General features: G+C 42.9%; 1 protein-coding gene and 1 pseudogene across 1 annotated transcript in view; one reads left to right on the top strand and one right to left on the bottom strand.

Moving 5' to 3' along the window:
* GPR176 (G protein-coupled receptor 176) overlaps positions 1-18,972 on the bottom strand; it is a 127,370-nt gene that overhangs the window by 98,220 nt on the left and 10,178 nt on the right. The window lies entirely within an intron of this gene.
* On the top strand, positions 1,406-1,834 carry LOC122468794 (annotated as a pseudogene).

The raw sequence follows: 18,972 nt of genomic DNA, 5'->3' as shown, positions 1-18,972 counted from the left end.
AATCCAGAGAGCAATTCTGCCTCCTCCACAATCCCTGCTTCACACCCAGGAAAGCTACAATGAGCCCACGCTATTTTCCTCATTGTCCCCAAATGGGGGAAATGCTAGGGTCCCAAGAGATTGAAATTGGAAACTTCTGAATAGCTTTCAGTGGTATGTAAGCTCCCTGAGGGCAGAGACTTCATGATTCACTCCTACATCCCCAATACCTAACGCAGTGCCTGTCCATGGCAACGGACATAGTAAACAAATGTCCATAGTAAACAAATGATACTAGAAAGAGCTACTCTCAGCATCTGCATAAACCTTCCATGGGCTAGGCCTAAGGCACATCCCCTCAATCCTCCATTTACAGTGGCATGCAGGAGCCTGACCCCAGCTTGGGAGAGCCGAATGTACACATCCCTTCCCAACTATGCACGTCATTGGTAGCTTGGCCACGGTGGGAGTATCTATGCCATGAAAACTGCAAACACAACAAATCAGGGCTTTCTCCAGACAAAGCCAGTTGTTAAATACTTACCAGCCCACCACGGCCCTTAAGACTTACAAAGTCTCTTTTCTGTGGACATAAAGGCAAAAAAGAATTAAGCTGAGTTTTTGAGGGCTCCAAGCTAGAAAATAAAGCAGTATTTGTCAACTTATTTTGTAAAAGTACCAATTCACACCAGTCTGTGATCCAGGCTCTTGCCGGTCTATATGGGAGAGATCACATGAAAACTGAAGGGGCTCCCCTCTGATGACAGTCCCCATTTGCAGACAGTTACAGTTAATGAGAGTTGACTGAACAAAGACAAAAATCTGACAACAGGGGTGAATGGAAGGCTGAGGAGATGAGCCTTAGGCCCAACCCACTGGCAGCCTGTAGAAATGCTAAGCATAGAACTCTTGGAGCGGAGCAGTATAGAAACACATACCCTGATTTTGACTGCAATTTATACTTGTTATCTTATTTTCAAAGGTATTTATAGCATTTACTATGTGCCAGCCACTAGTCAATTTGCTTAGCAAACATTTACTCATTATTCTAGCTACGAATACCACACATGCACAAGTATTCAATATAGCCCAGACAAAAGAAACTCTACTGGCCCTGACCCTTTTGTTCATGAAAAACCAGAAACTTAAATCTGCTCACCACCCACTTAATGGCTCTGGGTTTGTTAATGATAAGAACTGGCACTAAGGTCCACGGAACCACGGATGGCCTTGACTAGATCTCCTTCAGGGCCCCAGACTAAATGTGGCATATATGTCCCTTCAGATATACAACTGTGGAGTTTACTGGAATAAGACAGAACTCAAGGGACAGGAAGCAGTCAGTGTTGCTACAGGCCTTCTCCTTTTTGAAGAGGTAGAAAACTGGATTAGAAAACCTTTAAGTTTTTTTGTATGACACCTTAGTGAGGCTGCAGGGATGGCCACTGCTCTCCAAGCTCCGCCATGCCGCCGAAGGACGACAACAAGAAGAAAGACACCGGAAAGTCAGCCAAAAAAGACAAAGACCCAGTGAATCTGGGGGCAGGGCCAAAAAGAAGAGGTGGTCCAAAGGCAAAGTTTGGGACAAGCTCAATAACCTGGTCTTGTTTGACAAAGCGACATATAACAAACTCTGTAAGAAAGTTCCCAACTGTAAGCTTATAACTCCAGCTGCTGCCTCTGAGAGACCGAAGATTCGAGGTTCCCTGGCTGAGACTTATTAAGCTGGTTTCAAAGCACAGAGCTCAAGTAATTTACACCAGGAACACCAAGGGTGGAGATGCCCCAGCTGCTGGTGGAGATGCGTGGACAGATCCCACCAACTGTATATTTTGGAAAATAAAACTTCATTAAAAGAAAGAAAGAAAGAAAGAAAGAAAGAAAGAAAGAAAGAAAGAAAGAAAGAAAGAAAGAAAGAAAGAAAGAAAGAAAGAAGAGGAAGGAAGGAAGGAAGGAAGGAAGGAAGGAAGGAAGGAAGGAAGGAAGGAAGAGAGAAAACCTTTTCTTCCAGCTATGTAACCATGCTGATAATAATTAGAAAACAAAACTACAAAGCCGGTTTTATTTATGTGTTCAGAAATTACACCACTAAGGGACGCCTGGGTGGCTCAGTCGGTTGAGCGCCTGACTTTGGCTCAGGTCACGATCTCACAGTTCATGGCTTCGAGCCCCACGTCGGGCTCTGTACTGACAGCTCAGAGCCTGGAGCCTGTTTCGGATTCTGTGTCTCCCTCTCTCTCTGCCCCTCCCCGACTCTCTCTCTCTCTCTCTCTCTCAAAAATAAACATTAAAAAGAAATTATACCACTGATAAGAAATTATCTTCCAAACCCTGAACTTAGTATTGACAATAAATAACAAAATTTTCTCATAGAGTAACTGATATGTCAGGATCGTCTCCTTATGCTATTTTTGAGCCAAAATAGGTTATAGCACCAGAATGAGACTAAAATACAATATTGGGTGGAAGTTTTCAATCAAAGAGAAAAACAATAGTCTACCTAAACCATTTAAGCTATCAAGAGAGACCGATTCTCAAGCAGCTTGAATTTTGGAATTCAGGCACATAAAACCATTATTTAATTTTCTTGCCAATCTATGGTCTATATCCTTCTACTTTATCAGAAAGTTAATCAGACTGTCTATTGAGCCCATACTATGTGCTACCACTGGACTAGATGCTACAGGAAAAAAGAAAGTATAAAGCACAATCCGTGCCCTTAGAAGTGAGATTTACTTAGATGAAGAGAGAGAGAAGGCCTTCCACGCAGGAGGAACAGCACAAAGAAAGGAGAAATAGGCTATGAGAGAAGGTTAAGGAGACCAATTTCTTACAGCAAGAAACCATCTTGGGTAGATAGGGTAGAGTCAAGCAGAAAAGTTGAAGCGAATAGAAAATGCAAGGGAGAAACAGTAGGTAAGTAACACTACTTGATAAAGTTGTGGTTAGAGAAGCCGGCAGGGTATGGGGAGGAAGGAGAGATGGTGAGTTTCTATTGGAACTTGTGTATTTCCCATTGCAATGGGTTAAACCCTGTCCCCCTAAAAAGATATGTCCAAGTCCTAACCCCAGCTCTTTCTGGCTATTAATGTGACCTTATTTAGAAACACGATCTTTGCAGATATGGTCAAGATAAGATGAGGCCATACTGGATTAGAGTGGGCCTCAAATCCAATGACTAGCATCCTTTTTAGGAGAGGACACACACACAGAACAGACACAGGGAGGAAGGCCATAGGAAGACAGAAGCAGAATCTGGAGCAGCGTGGCTACAAACCAGGAAATACCAGTGATGTGGGAGCCATCACAAGGCAGGACAGAGGCACGGACGAGGTGCCTCCAGGGCCTCCAGAAGGAACTGACCCAGTGGACACCTCGATTTGAGACTTCTGGTTTCCTGAACTGTGAGAGAAGAAACTTCTGTTATTTTAAACCACTCAGTTTGGGCTAATCTGTTACAGCAGCCCTAAGAAACTCATGCAGGGCACCTGGGTGGCTGTCGGTTAAGCATCCAACTTAGGCTCAGGTCATGATCTCCCGGTTTGTGAGTTCGAGCCCCGCGTCAGGCTCTGTGCTGACAGCTCAGAGCCTGGAGCCTGCTTCAGATTCTGTGTCTCCCTCTCTCTCTGCCCCTCTCCCGCTCATACTCTCTCTCTCTCTCTCTCTCTCAAAAATAAATAAACATTAAAAAATTTAAAAAAAAAAAGAAACTAACGCAGCCATGTTCTGTACAGGAACTGTGTGAAAACGGAAAAAATCAGACGTGACATTTCATTATTCCCTGATTCATTTATTACAAGTACCATTTTATGCCTTCTTTTGAGGTGGCTCACAGGCCTCAAATTATATTCATTACACTGACAATTTGGAGTATCAAGAATATTGATCCCTCTCTGTCTCTCTTACTTCTCTCATCAGCCCATTCTCATATAACTGAAACACACATTAAATTCACAGAGCTGTGAATTACAAGCTTTGATACTAGGTGAAAACCAATACAGATATAATGACCAGTTAGGCCAAGCTTTCCACCGCCTGTAGTAATTTCCTATTAGTTTGTCTTTTAATTCAAAGAATTACTTTTAAAAAACACAACGCTGTTTTCCCCTCTACCTTTCACTTTCATACATACATTTTCAAGGCAGTTTTCAAAAACAAGAGCATTAGGCTAGATGTTCACACATACAAATTCTGTCTCACAATAAACACACACCACTCAATAAAAGTTTATTTTCCTTTTTTTTTTTTTTTAAACAGATAATGGAGGTGGCTGAGCACTTAATTATATGGTATGGACAATGGATATGTTAAAGCAAAGACCAAAACCATTAACAATATTTGCCAGTCATTGTGCTATGTGCTTTGCATATATTAACCCATATCCTCCTACCATCAGGATATAGATAAATAAGAAAACTGAAGCTCAATTACATTACTTATCCTTCACTCTATTTTGGTTATCAAACGCTTCAAAAACCACTATTAAAAATGTACAAATAAAATTCTATAACACCCTTCCCAAGAAACTATCCCATGGAAATAGCGAGTTGGACAAAGATTTTTTTTTTAATTAAAAGATCTTTATCACAGCACTACTTATCATGGTTTTAACAAAGAAACACCACAAATGTCCAAAAATATAAGAATGACTAAATGATTGGGGTGCCTGGGTGGCTCAGTGGGTTAAGCATCCAACTCTTGATTTCAGCTCTCGTCACGATGTTACGGTTCCTAAGTTCAAGCCCCACTTTGGGCTTTGGGCTGACAGCACAGAGCCTGCTTAGGATTCTCTCTCTCTCTCCCTCTCCCTCTCCCTCTCCCTCTCCCTCTCCCTCTCCCTCTTCCTCTCCCTCTTCCTCTCCCTCTTCCTCTCCCTCTCCCTCACTCTCTGCCCCTCCCGAGAGAGCATGTGCATGCTCTCTCTCAATAAATAAGTAAACTTAAAAAAAAATTTAGAAAATGATTAAATAATTAAATAATTTCATGAACATAAATATTAAATGGGGCTTTCAAAGAATGTCTACTGATAAGAAAGTGCTCATATGTTATATGAACATTCATTCTTCATAACTTTCTAGGCTTTCAAAATTCTTTACTATTTTACAATGAGAAAACAATTATTTTAAAAATAATAAAAGCTAGCCCAAAGACAAAATGCTAGTGAGTGGCTGAATGAGGGCTTACACTCAGAAATATGTGATTCTAGGGGCGCCTGGGTGGCTCAGCTGGTTGAGCACTTCGGCTCAGGTCATGAACTCACATAGGGCCCCACCGCTGGCAGCACGGAGCCTCCTTGGGATTCTCTTTCCCTCTCTCTCTGCCCCTTCTGTGCTCTCTCTCTCTCTCTCTCTCTCTCTCTCTCTCTCTCATAATAAATAAATAAACTTAAAAAATTAAACATAAATAAAATAAAAGGAACTATCTGATTCTAAAGCCCTGTGGCCCACTAACTGTTACTAATCTTATCTAAAATCCTATTTTTATCCCAGGAACATTATTTTCAGAAGAGAAATAATTTGGCACGGGCAAGTACTATTTCACAAAATAGACTATTATGACTATAGCTGTGGGTTCTTGGTTTTGTGGCACAACCTACCAGACACACAGTTCAGTTCAAATAAATGTATTATGCTGAAAGGCGACATACACCGAAAAAGTCATTACCCAGAGACAGACTGACTGGGAAATCAGGGAAGAGAATGGAGACCAGAGCTCCAACTCAGGCATTTCAGCTAGAAAGTAATTCATCCACAGTTCCACCTCCCTGGAGAAAAGGAAATTATAGGAGTACATGCTATATCCTTAATGAAGCTGACAATTCTCATTCTCTTTTGCATGCCTTTCTCTATAGTCACAGGAACATAGGACACAATGTGACCCAGCAGGCACAAAACTTCACCATAAAAAACAATTCCTTAAGAAAAGCAAAGGTTATTTCCCACATTGAATTTTAAATATTTCACGTATTTTATATTTCCTCCACACACATTTACAGAATACCTATTATGTTCAAAGGATTAAGACTTATCTCTGAAACACACACATTAAGATCATTTGGCAAATAAGGTTTCAAATCTATTGCCCTTCAATCTCCACCTTTCACCATCCCTTTGTATATCTGCAAGTGTCATAGCAACGACACATCTGGTGGCAAATTGCATTTGTTGCCTGAGAGATCATAACCACAGCTATGGGACATATTTTTAAATTTTATTAAAAATTTTTATCTGATGTGAGTCTAGTTTCTTTTGGACTTCACTTATTTCAAGTCCTGAGCCTCTCTAGTTTGAATAATCAGCTAATAATCCATCAAGTCCTCAGTGTTTGCATCTTTTCAGGCAGCTCTCCATCTGTATTCCCTGCTACTGTCAAGTAACCCCAATTAGTTTAGTGATTTACAAGAGCCTCCTCTCTAAGCCAGCAAGTGACCTTGTCTGTTACTCTGCACCCACAGGCAGGCAATGCAAGACGCCGTCAAGGTTCTGAAGTATCATCTGAAAACCTCACCGTTCACACTGTCTCTGTGGACCACATTAGTGAAAATATTCTCATCTGATAAAACTTGCCATTTTTATTTTATTGCTTCATTCCCATGAAGCTATGTCAATGAACATTGTACAGGTCAGCTGGAATAATTCACACAATGATAAACTAATTAAAAATATTTTACCTCAGGGTGCCTGGGTGGCTCAGTTGGTTGAGCCTCCGACTCTTGATTTTGGCTGAGGTCATGATCTCACGGTTCATGAAATCAAGCCCCGCATGGGTCTCTGTGCTGATAGCATGGAGCCTACTTGGGATTCTCTCTTTCCCTCTCTCTCTGCCTCTCCCCCATGCACATGCTCTCTCTCTCTCTCTCTCTCTCTCTCTCTCTCTCTCTCTTTCCCTCAAAAATAAATAAATAAACTTAAACAAAAGAAAATAAAAGTATCTTCCCTCTTCATTTAGAGAGTGATGAGTATTAAGTATGCCCTTTTTAAAAAATAAGATTTGTGGGGGCGTCTGGGTGGCTGAGTCGGTTAAGCATCCAACTTTGGCTCAGGTCATGATCTTGCAGTTTGTGGGTTCCAGCCCCGTGTCAGGTTCTGTGCTGACAGCTCAGAGCCTGGAGCCTGCTTCGGATTCTGTGTCTCCCTGTCTCTATGCCCCTCACCTGCTCATATTCTGTCTCTCTCTCTCTCTCTCTCTCTTCCTCAAAAACAAATAAATGTAAAAAAAAAAAATTTAGGGGCGCCTGGGTGGCGCAGTCGGTTAAGCGTCCGACTTCAGCCAGGTCACGATCTCGCGGTCCGTGAGTTCGAGCCCCACGTCGGGCTCTGGGCTGATGGCTCAGAGCCTGGAGCCTGTTTCCGATTCTGGGTCTCCCTCTCTCTCTGCCCTTCCCCCGTTCATGCTCTGTCTCTCTCTGTCCCAAAAATAAATAAACGTTGAAAAAAAAAAATTAAAAAAAAAAAAAAAGAAAAAAATCCTTCAATACAACTGACCACCATCATGTCAGGTTAACACCTCCTTCCAATAATTCTACAGTTATAGCTGCAGCCTAAAGGGGGAAAAGCACCAATACACCTCATTTCAATCATTCTTGAATTATACAAATAACAAATATAAATAGAGATATTAACTTAAGTTTTTTTATTAACTTAAGTTTTTTTTTTAATTTCTTTAATGTTTATTTATTCTTGAGAGAGATTGAGACACAGCATGAGTGGGGAAGGAGCAGAGAGAGAGAGGGAGACACAGAATCTGAAGCAGGCTCCACGCTCTCAGCTGTCGGCACAGAGCTCGACACGGGGCTCAAACTCACGAACCTCAAAACCATGACCTGAGCCGAAGTCGGACGCTTAACTGACTGAGCCACCCAGGCGCCCCTTAACTTAAGTTTCTAAGGAGAGAAAGAGAGAGAGAGAGAGAGAGACAGAGTGAGAGTGAAAGGAATATCTGAAGAATGAGGGAAATTAGCCAGGTACTAAGGCAGGGAAGAGCTTTTATGGACAAATAAACAACAAAAGCAAAGGGAAGGAGACTGGAAACAAAATAATGTGCCCTGGGAACAACAAGTAGACTGGAATTCCTGGAGTATAAGATGAGTGGGCTGGTGAAGGAAATAGAAACCAAGTTGTGGAATGTCACTATAAGGAGCTAGAAGGATTGGGGAGCCATGGAAGGGTTTCTAAGAGGAGAGTGACATGAGCAGAGTCGCTGGTTGAGGAATAATCAGGAGCGACTAAAATGGAAGAATGAAATATAAGGCTATTCTCCCAAGAAGTCTGTGACCAGAAGAAGGAAGAAAGGCACTATAAGGTGAAAGATACAAGAAGGATGGGGCAAAGGAGCCAGTGGGAGTAAGAGACACTGAAAATAAAGGAACGAGGGAGATAACTGTTGGAGTATACAGATGCTGATGAGTTTCTAAGTGTTGAAATAAGAGACCTCCACCAGAGATCTCCTTCCTGCTCTAGCGGAGCACTCAAATCTAGATCTGTTACCGAGAACACCAAGTCTTCTAGTTCCTGCCTACACAGCGTGAATAGTTTGAGGACCGACAGCACCTAGTAGTTTCTTAGAAAGGCAGAATCTCAGGCCCTATCCCAGACCTCCTGAATCAGAACCTGCAATGTAACAAGACCCCTAGCAGATTCACTCACACATTAAAGTCTGAGAAGCACTATTCCAGACCAACTCTGGAGAACTTTTTGTTTTGTTTTTTTTTTTTTCAACATTTATTTATTTTGGGGACAGAGAGAGACAGAGCATGAACGGGGGAGGGGCAGAGAGAGAGGGAGACACAGAATCGGAAACAGGCTCCAGGCTCTGAGCCATCAGCCCAGAGCCTGACGTGGGGCTCGAACTCACGGACCGCGAGATCGTGACCTGGCTGAAGTCGGACGCTTAACCGACTGCGCCACCCAGGCGCCCCTCAACTCTGGAGAATTTTAAGGAATTATGGAGAAGAGGAAAGGAACCAGAAGACTGGAGACATGGAAAAGAAGAAGAAGAAAAATATAGCAAAACTCATCTTGGCCAACCTGACATAGAATTAATTATTGACGGGAAGGCCAGAAGTAATCACTGGGAGCCAGCCCAGATGCACTAAGAATCAGTCATACCAGAATCTCCTTATTTTCTTATATCAGTCAGCCTACGAGATATAGTAGACATGATATACCTGGCTTTCAGTAAAATATCTGAGAGGGTATCTCCAAATGTTTTTGTAAGCAAGATAAAGAAATATAACCTGAGAGTTCTAGTTAATAACTTGTTAACAATTATTCCAAAAGGGTTTTTGAATAGTAAATTCAAACTAACCTCAATGACCAGATCACTAGTCACAAGATCTCCAACCTTTTCTCCCTATACCATTCAATAATTTTTTTGCGAATTTAGATGAATGATGAATTTAAAAAGATGATAAAACCAAAGTACTAAGCTGGGCTCCTAAACTGAATCAAAACAGGAATGATGAAAAAGAAGCATAACAGCAGTACATGAAATAAAAGCTTGGGAGTTTCAGTAGATGTTCAATTCAATATGAGTCGACATACTGACGTTAACATGAAGTTAACAGCATACGTGAGTTCAATTCAACCTATATGCCAAACTCCCCAACAGCGCAAGACTCATGGTAAGATTATAAAGAGGCAGGGGCACCTGTGTGGCTCAGTTGGTTAAGTGTCCGACTTTAGCTCAGAGCATGATCTCACCGTTTGTGAGTTCGAGCCCCGCAGCGGGCTCTGTGCTGACAGCTCAGAGCCTGGAGCCTGCTTCCAAGTCTGTGTCTCACTCTCTCTCTTGCTCTCTCTCTCTCTCTCAAAAATAAAGATTAAAAAAAAAAAAAAAAAGGTTACAAAGGGGCAGCTAAACTAGACTTTTGCATTCTATATCTTGAGACAGTACACAAAGATCCCACAGTCAAAATTAAAGATACCTAATATTAACAATAAAAAGGCCTAAGAAGCACACCAAATTGCAGTGGAGTAGACTTTTAAAGCTGCCCAACTGCTCCCTTGTTGTTCGTATTCTAACAAGAGATTTGCACACCACAATACTCTCCAAAGCCAAATGGCCCTGAATTGGTCCTTCTGGTCACTCACTTGCCCCCTCTGTTCTCCTTGGTGCCAGGCTAAAAATGACCCGTAACTATATCATGTGAACTCCCATATCTAAACTGCCTGTGGCTCTTTTGATAAAGACTTAGTTTCCCAGTTTGGGAACTCTTGCTGCACATATACTGGATATTTGGAGGACACGCTTAGGCTTAAAACATTTCAGGGACACTGGAAAGTCCACAGTGGTGGCACGTGGGTGGAATTTCAAGACCTCAATTATAGAGGCATCAAGAAGTCCCAGAAGGGGGAGCCTGGGTGGCTCAGTTGGTGAAGCATCCAACTTTGGCTCAGGTCATAATCTCCAGGTCCATGGGTTCTAGCCCCATGGTTGGACTCTCTGCTGACCCCTCGGAGACGGGTACCTGCTTTGGATTCTGTCTCTACCCCTCCCCCGCTCACACTCTGTCCCTCTCTCATAAATAAATAAAGATTTAAAAATTAAAAAAAAAAAAAGTCCCAGAAGAAGGTAGAGCACAGCACGACCAAAATGGCTGATGGCAAAGCAGCCCAAGACACTAGGGGTGAGTATATGACGAATCCCCATGAGATGGTGCAAATTGTCTACATTTTTGGTTTCAATTTCAGTGGAAATTCTGAAAAAATGTCTTGAGTCTGCATAGAATAATTAGGATGACTTTGTGTTTGCCAATTTACGTGGCTTCAGACAGTTCTCTCATGTTTCTTTTCGACCGTCAAGTATTCCAGCTGAACCTCATAATGAAACATTAAGTGGAGAGGCAGAGAACACATACGTACAAGGGAGGAGTCACATAACCCTCCACAGCTTTTACAAAAGGGTCTGTCTCAAAAGGCAACTGTCAGAAACCCCCCCTCTTGCCTTTTAAAATAAATAATTCTGTTATTACCTATAGGATATATATTGAGATAGAGACGGTCAGCAGGGGAGGAATTAGGAAATCACACTACCTCATTCATAAAACTTTAAGGTAACTTCCTTTTTCTAAGTCCGATTTGAGAAGAGGCTCGGCCTATTCATAATTAGGGTATGTATTCTCTGCACGGTACCTTCAGACCTTAAGCAACACTTGCCATTAAAAGATGGGTGGGTAGAACTGGTACCAAGAACACCAAAATTAAATTCCTACTCCCCCCCCCCCAACAGCTTTCTTTGCAAGAGTAAGTCTGAAGGCAACGTTATTACTCCCCTAGAAGTTGGGGTGGGGTGGGGGGAATGTCTTCTAATGGTTCAAGCACTTACCTTAAATAACTAGTCGTCTCCCTTCTATAACCTGGGAGTGTGCATGATGCCCACCTGTCATCTCCACAGACTAAGAAGTCAGCCAGGCATCCCTCAGATCAATGTGTGTGAAACACCAGCATCAAAATCACAGAAAGTGTTCATTAAAAATAGAGACACTCAGGACTTTAAGATACAAAACAGATGAACCTAGGGGAAGGGAAGCAAAAATAATATAGAAACACGGAGGGGGGGGCGCCTGGGTGGCGCAGTCGGTTAAGCGTCCGACTTCAGCCAGGTCACGATCTCGCGGTCCGTGAGTTCGAGCCCCGCGTCAGGCTCTGGGCTGATGGCTTGGAGCCTGGAGCCTGTTTCCGATGCTGTGTCTCCCTCTCTCTCTGCCCCTCCCCCGTTCATGCTCTGTTTCTCTCTGTCCCAAAAATAAATAAAAAACGTTGAAAAAAATTAAAAAAAAAAAAAAAAAAAGAAACACGGAGGGGGACAAAACATAAGAGACTCTTAAATATGGAGGAAAAACAGAGGGTTACCGGAGGGGATGTGGGAGGGGGTATGGGCTAAATGGGTAAGGGGCACTAAGGAATCTACTCCTGAAATCATTGTTGCACTATATACTAACTAACTTGGATGTAAATTAAAAAAATAAATTAAATAGGGGAGCTTGGGTGGCTCAGTTGGCTGAGCATCCAACTTTGGCTCATGTCATGATCTCACAGTGAGTTCAAGCCCCGCATCGGGCTCCGTGCTGGCAGCTCAGAGCGTGGAGCCTGATTCAGATTCTGTGTCTCCCTCTCTCTCTGCCTCTCCCCCACTTGTGCTTGCTCTTTCTCTTTCTCTCTCTCTCTCTCTCTCAAAAATAAATAAACTTTTTAAAAAATTAAATAAAAAATTAATTAAAACTTAAAATAAATAAATAAATAAATAAATAAATAAATAAATAAATAAATAAAAATATAGACACCAAGACTCCATGTCTAACCCACCAAACGAAACTTCTGATGGTGGAACTCAGGAATCTGCATTCTTAAATTTATTTTTTAAAGGTTTATTCATTTTTTTCAGAGACAGAGAGAGACAGAGTGTGGGAGGGAGAAGGAGCAGAGAAAGAAGGAGACACAATCTGAAGCCGGCTGCTGTCTCCGATCTATCAGCACGGAGCCCGACGTGGGACTCGAACTCACAGGCTGTGAGATCATGACCTGAGCTGAAGTCAGCCGCCCAACCGACTGAGTCACCCAGTAGCCCCAGGAATCTGCATTTTTAACAAGTGATCTTTATGCACAGGAGGTTTAAGAATCTCTGCCTCACAATTACAACCACAAAGAGAGGCAGTAAACCCATCACCGAACAGCAGGGCCAGGTTAGAAGCTACCCTTTCTAAACACCTGATGTGATCCTCACTAGCTAGAGCCCACTGACTTGCTACTAACCAGAAAAATGATTTGGTGCTCTTCAGAGAAAAGTCCCATGTACTCTTAAGAATAACAGCATCCCACAGAGAAACAGGCAGTTAACTCTCTAGCCCCTAATCCTGACCTTCACATGGGCTTCATTTTAGGGCTTCTGATAATTTGTACAATCATTGCTGCTAAAGATTTGCAGCCTTGGGAGAAGGCCACAGAAACAACGGGACAAATACAATAGGTGCTATTCTCATCAGTGAGAAGGTCTGAAAACCAAAATTTGATTATTTTGTCTCTGCTTGAGTCTCGCTTGAACTCTGTGTTCCTGGAAATTAAATTCACACTTAGGTGGACTTCAGAGAGTTATTCTTTCCTTTCCATTTAGCAGCCGTGGGAAGTGTTTCTTGCCCTAAGAAACTGCCCAGGAAGCCCCAACAAAACGTAGCTGTAATTAAAGGTGCAAATGAGCACACAGGGATACCCAGGGAACCAAGGAGTAAATATCTCAGACCCTCTAACACAAAGCAGAGATGTCCTCAAACATTCTCGCTCAGAAAATACAAAATCACTATTAATACAAGGCATTCGCTCAATTACTTTATTTGGAACAAGTAATAAGTTACTTGATTCAGAATTTTGTTTGGCAAAGGCACAATGACCTGAAATTACCTCAGTCAATGTTACTTTGGACTTCCTATAAGAGTCATCTGATGGAATAATTGAGAAAGAAGGCAACAGTTATCATTCACCATTCCTGCCCTAAAGAAACCAACTACTGGCCTTGTGGCTTAGGGTGAAATTTCAGGGGCCATGTCATGCAGGAGTTGGGGGGTTAGGGGGGAAGCACAGTGTCTCGTTCACAGAGCTTAGAAGTCATGGTGATGGGCCCTGAAAAACTGGATGAGAAGATTCCAAAATGTTTCTCCAACAAAAACAGTTGCAGATGTCAAAGAGGTATGAGCAAAACTGCTTCATAATTTTTAAGTAGAAAAAAAGTATTTCTAAATTAACATACTATTTAGCCACTGGAATTGGGAAATTTTTACCAAGGCATCAAGATACCATAAATACCAGAGTAAGGTATCAGAATAAGATGCAAATTTTTCAAAGTTATGGTTCAATGGTTACAACACTTGAACTATCACCTGCCTGGAGGGTATACAAGAATAGACAGAGAGCTATGGGTGGGCACCGAGTCCTACCCACCAAGAAGAGAAGGGAGGGCGTTGCCCATCTTTCCTCAAGCCTAGTGAGTAAGGGGGGGGTTCAGCAAGCCCATGCAGACAGCTTTGATGTGTGCCCTCTGCAATCGGGGCTTATAGTGAATTATGACTAGTTCCTCTCTGAGAAACTTAAAGGGCCAGAGATGGGCCGATGAGTACTCAAAGAAGAAGCTACAGGGGGCAGCCTGCACTCTCAGAATTCATCATATGTGTTCCCTTGTACCAGGTGAGGGCCAAGGAGTGAAAGCAATGGCCTGGGGTCACGCCAGTTGTCCAAGAGGGCCACCTGCAGGGGCAAACAGCCCTCAACAGAGAGAAGCTGGAGGTCCAGCAGCATTCAAAGGACCAAGGACAGAGTAAGCTACCAACTATGAATATGGGAAGGCATCACCACTATCAAGGGACAAGTGACAGTCCAGAGAGTATGAACCCACTTACACCAGGATGCATCTTTATGGCTTCTTTCTGGCCCTCCTACATCTCCGTATTCCACCCCTGCATCAACCAAGCCCTACCTCAGCACCAATCCTGGAGGGCCAAGAAACCTTGGCCAGAAGCTCAAGATGGAAAAGGAAGCCAACCAGACTCTCTTGTCCAACTTCAAGCTTCTCTCAGGCAACAGGCCTGGACTGGGGATTGTGAGGAGGGGACAAGTTTTCATTTTCTATGAAGTTTGGAGCTTTGCCTCTTTCATCGGACTGCACATCTTATGTACTAAATCGAAAGTGTTTCGTGACTTAACAGAAAAGTTGTGGAGTGGCCCATATGCTTTGATTCCAGAGGGTCATGTAAAGAGAATTGAAATAAAAAGGAACAATAAACCATAGATACAGACAACAATTTGGATGAATCTCCAGGGAAGTAATACTGGATAAAAATGCCAATCCCCAAAGTGTTATATTATTCCATTTATGTAAAGCTCTTGAAATGACAAATTTATAGAAATGGAGATTATATAACTCTTGGTTGCCAAGAGTTAAGAAAAGGGTAGGAGCCAGAGGAAAGTGGATATGGTTATGACAAGGTAACAAAAAGAACCCTTGCAGTGATGTATCTGGATTACGTCAATATCCTGGTTGTGATACTGTACCAGCATACACACATACCACACGTGTACTATTGCGGGAAACCAGGTAGAGGATACATGGCACGCCTGTATTATCTTCTAAAACCGCACATGAATCTACGATTAGCTTAAAATAAAAAATTAAAGTTTTGAAAAGGTGCTGAAAGCTGTGTATGCACAAGTAGATGGAACAAGTGATGACCAGCCTGCATTGCATCGATTCACATTCTATCAGCTGAAGATGCTCTGACTCTTTTGTAAAACCCACTGCATTCAATGTTGTGCAACAATCGGGGTTTTCAACCTACTATCAGTCCACTGCTTTCGTGTAGTAGTTTACTAGGGCTGCCAGAACAAAGGACCAGAAACAAGATGGCTTAAAGCCACAGAAATGTCTTATCTTGCAGTTAGATAAAATAGAAGTCTGAAATCCAGGTGTTGGCAGGGCCGTGCTCCCTCTGACACCTGTAGGGGATCCTTCCTTGCCTCTTCCCCACTTCTAGAGGCTCTTCAGTGTTCCCTGGCTTCACAGCCATGAAACTCCAAACTCTGCCTTCATCACATAGTGTTCTCCAGCACATAGTGTGTCTCTGCCTTTTTGTGGTCTTTATAAGGACACTAGTTGTGTTGGATTAAGGATCCACCCTACTCCATTATGACCTCATCTTAAGCAATGACATCCACAACAGCCCTATTTCCAAATAAATATGGTCACCTTCTGAGGTACCAGAGGTTAGGACTTTTACATATCTTTCTCTCTCTCTCTCTTTGGTGGGGAGGGCACATAATTCAACCCATAACACTCGGCTGAGTGAAAATATCCTAAGTTGTTTTCAGACTTCTTGAACACTCCCATCCGTCCACTGAGCTTCCCGGATAGACAGGAGGAGGGAGTATTTCCAGAATAGTTGGTAGAAACTCACGGGCACCACTCTGATCTCACACAGCTAGGAGCCATCTGTCTTAGTATAAACAGTCAAACGCCACCTGTAGCTCCCTGATGACAACACTATCTCTCAGCCACTCTCCCATAGGCTGGGTCATGCCCAAGCTGCTTCAAGCAATAATTTTGACTTTGTCTCGGATCCAAAAGCTTTTAAAGCTAGAGTGACATCCCCACACACATTATGCTGCCTGGTTCAAAATGCTGCCTGTCTGATTTCATAGACTCACTCTTAAATCAGGCTATAACTCCTGTCCTTGTGAATTTCCTATCAAGAGACCTGCTGTCCCTCCAAATATCTGGCTTCTGTGAGCACTCTCCAGGCCACTGGATATGATTATGTGTGGCTGAGTCCTGGCTTTGGGCAAAATTCATGTTCTTTTCCAGAAAGCTCCTAAGCTGCATGCAAATCAAGACAGTGGCTATTTAATTCTTGGTTCTGGTTAATGATCCCTAAGCATTTCACTCAATTAACTAATCAGTACTTACTGAGCACCAACTACATGCCAGGTACCATTCTAGATGCTAGTGAATGAAACAAAGTTTCTGTCCTCGTGGAGGGCATCCTGCATCCTAATGGAGAGGATGATGTGATAAAAGTGAAGGGGGGACTACTTTAGGTAAGCTATCTTGGAGAGGGTGACGTCTGAGCTGCAGTTTAAAGGAGGAACACACGCCAGCCACAGAACACGCCTAGGGAAGAATATTCCAGGGCAGACAGAACAGCAAAGACAATACCACAGCCTTTAGTAGTATTTAAATTGACATGTTAGGGGCTCCTGGGTGGCTCAGTCAGTTAAGCATCCTACTTTGGCTGAGATCAAGATCTCACAGCTCGTGGGTTTAAGCCCCATGTCAGGCTCTGCACTGACAGCCTGGAGCCTGCTTCAGAATCTGTGTCTGCCTCTCTCTCTCTCTTAAAAATAAATAAACTTAAAAAATTTTTAATTGACATGTTTAAGAAACTGAAAGATGGTTTGGAAGCTGTGGAGAATAAGTATCTCTGCTTTGCTCCTCTCCACCTTCTGCCACTTGTTCTGTGCCTTCTGCCTTTATATTATCCGTTTAACGTGACAATGCCCACAAGAGTCTGGCCCAGGTTCTTCCTTGCACTTGGAGGCCTGGACCTCGTACTAACAAAGCTCCTGTTCTCCCCTCCATGCCCTGGGCTTGGGTCAGCTGAGGATACACATTTCACCCCCACAGAAGGATTCTGCTTCGACAGTCCTGAGAGCTGGACATTGGCCATGGTGAATTTGAAGGAGAAAACGTAGAGCAGCCCACTCCCTCAACCATGGACCAAGCAAATGTCCAGGACTTCATCCACACCCTCCAAGTGACTGGTGAGGGTTGTTCCCAGGACTCACCCATAGCCTTGCCCCATGACCTCCCAAACTCTCTTAGAAACAACTCAAGAAAGCAGAAGCCAGTTTATAACCCAGAGACTTGAGCTCAGGGCTCGTCTAACAGTGGCAACTTTTCCCTCTTCTAACACAGCCAGGTTTTTTCTTGCTACTAGGTTTTTGTATCCATTAACTACCAATAACGATGTGTAAGTAACCATTGGTTTTTTCCATAAAGATGTTTAACAGAGAGAGAAAAAGAATGAGGCTAAATGCTGATTAGGAACAATTCCCACAGTATTTCCTGGCCCAGTAAAATTTCTGGCCTTCTGCCTCTGCACACACATGGGCTTTAACACCCCATGGCTTTCAGTCGCCTTTATTTTCCTGGACCTGGATACAGCCTTCCACTGCTGACCTCTTGAACTACCAGACTTACATCCTGCTCCTGCTCAATTCTCAGAGCTCTGGGTTTCAGTAACTCTTCCTTCCTGGGCATCAGACTTCCAGGGCAGCAGGCCCTGCCCGGCTGTGAGTGTGCTAATCAGCAAGTCACTATCCCTCTGAATCTGTTTACCCAAATGATGGATATGCATGGAAAGAAAAATACTACATAAATATATAGGTATATAGTAGATAGATAGATAGATAGATAGATAGATACATAGATAGGTAGATAGATATACAGACAGTATAGATATACTTAGTATAGACATAGATACCAGGATAGTTTTATTGTGTGTGACAGGAACCTATGTCATCCAAGTTTAAGCAAAAAAACCCTGAGACTTTGGGTTTTTCCGTTCATGTAATTGGGAAATACAAGCTCTTCCAGGGACTCCCACAATATCATGATGGTTTCTCTCTCATCCTCTCTCCCTCCTCCTCCCCCTCTCTCCTCTCACCCTCATGTCTGCTTGTCTCTCTGCCCTCATTCCCTCCGAAGCAGACAGCTCCTGGCTTCCTTCATCCCTGCTTAACAGCCCCTTTGGAAAAAGGCTTTTCTACCAGCATCTCTAATGTCAAGTACTCTGACCAAGCTTGGATCGCATGACCATCCCCGAACTAATCAGTGAGGAAAGGGAAATAGGATCCTGGGACCAGCAAGGCCTGGATCATGTGCCCACCCTTGTCTCCCAGGGTGGGAGGCTCTACTGAGCACTGGGAAGGATAGTCACATAAGGAACCACATGAAGTACAAAGCAGCAGATATTAGTTTGATTCGCTAAATATTCATTCCATAATCTTTCAACCAGCTGCTACCCTCTGCTATAAAGGCTGGAAAGCTAAAAATACTACTTTTCAGAGCCTTGCAGTTATGGTACAGGCTTATGATCTATATTCTGTCCAGAAGATGTTCCCAAGCAGACATGATTTATGTGAGGTGGTGGCTGGGTGCAGTGATCAGGTTCTTGTAAATACAAAAAACAAAAAAAAAAAAGACAGATGCTTCGGTTGTAGATCTGGGCCAGCTGTGCCCTAGGGTTCTAGAGTCGAATCCCTCGTCATTGGTAGTATATGACAATAGCTTCATAAATTCTGCTAGAACCAGTGGTATGACTGTGCATATTTGAGTGTCCCTGGTTCCCAGACTCTCCCATAAATTCTGAAAGTAACCTAATATCCTGTAATAAATTTCTTTCTTCATAAACTGGCTAGTTTGGTGTAGAAGTACAACACCTTGCCCTGCTGC

This window comes from Prionailurus bengalensis, chromosome B3 (assembly GCF_016509475.1).
Source record: "Prionailurus bengalensis isolate Pbe53 chromosome B3, Fcat_Pben_1.1_paternal_pri, whole genome shotgun sequence".
Classification (NCBI taxonomy): Eukaryota; Metazoa; Chordata; class Mammalia; order Carnivora; family Felidae; genus Prionailurus; species Prionailurus bengalensis.
Note: the sequence above shows the minus strand (reverse complement) of the source record. Positions and strands in the feature narration are given on the sequence as shown.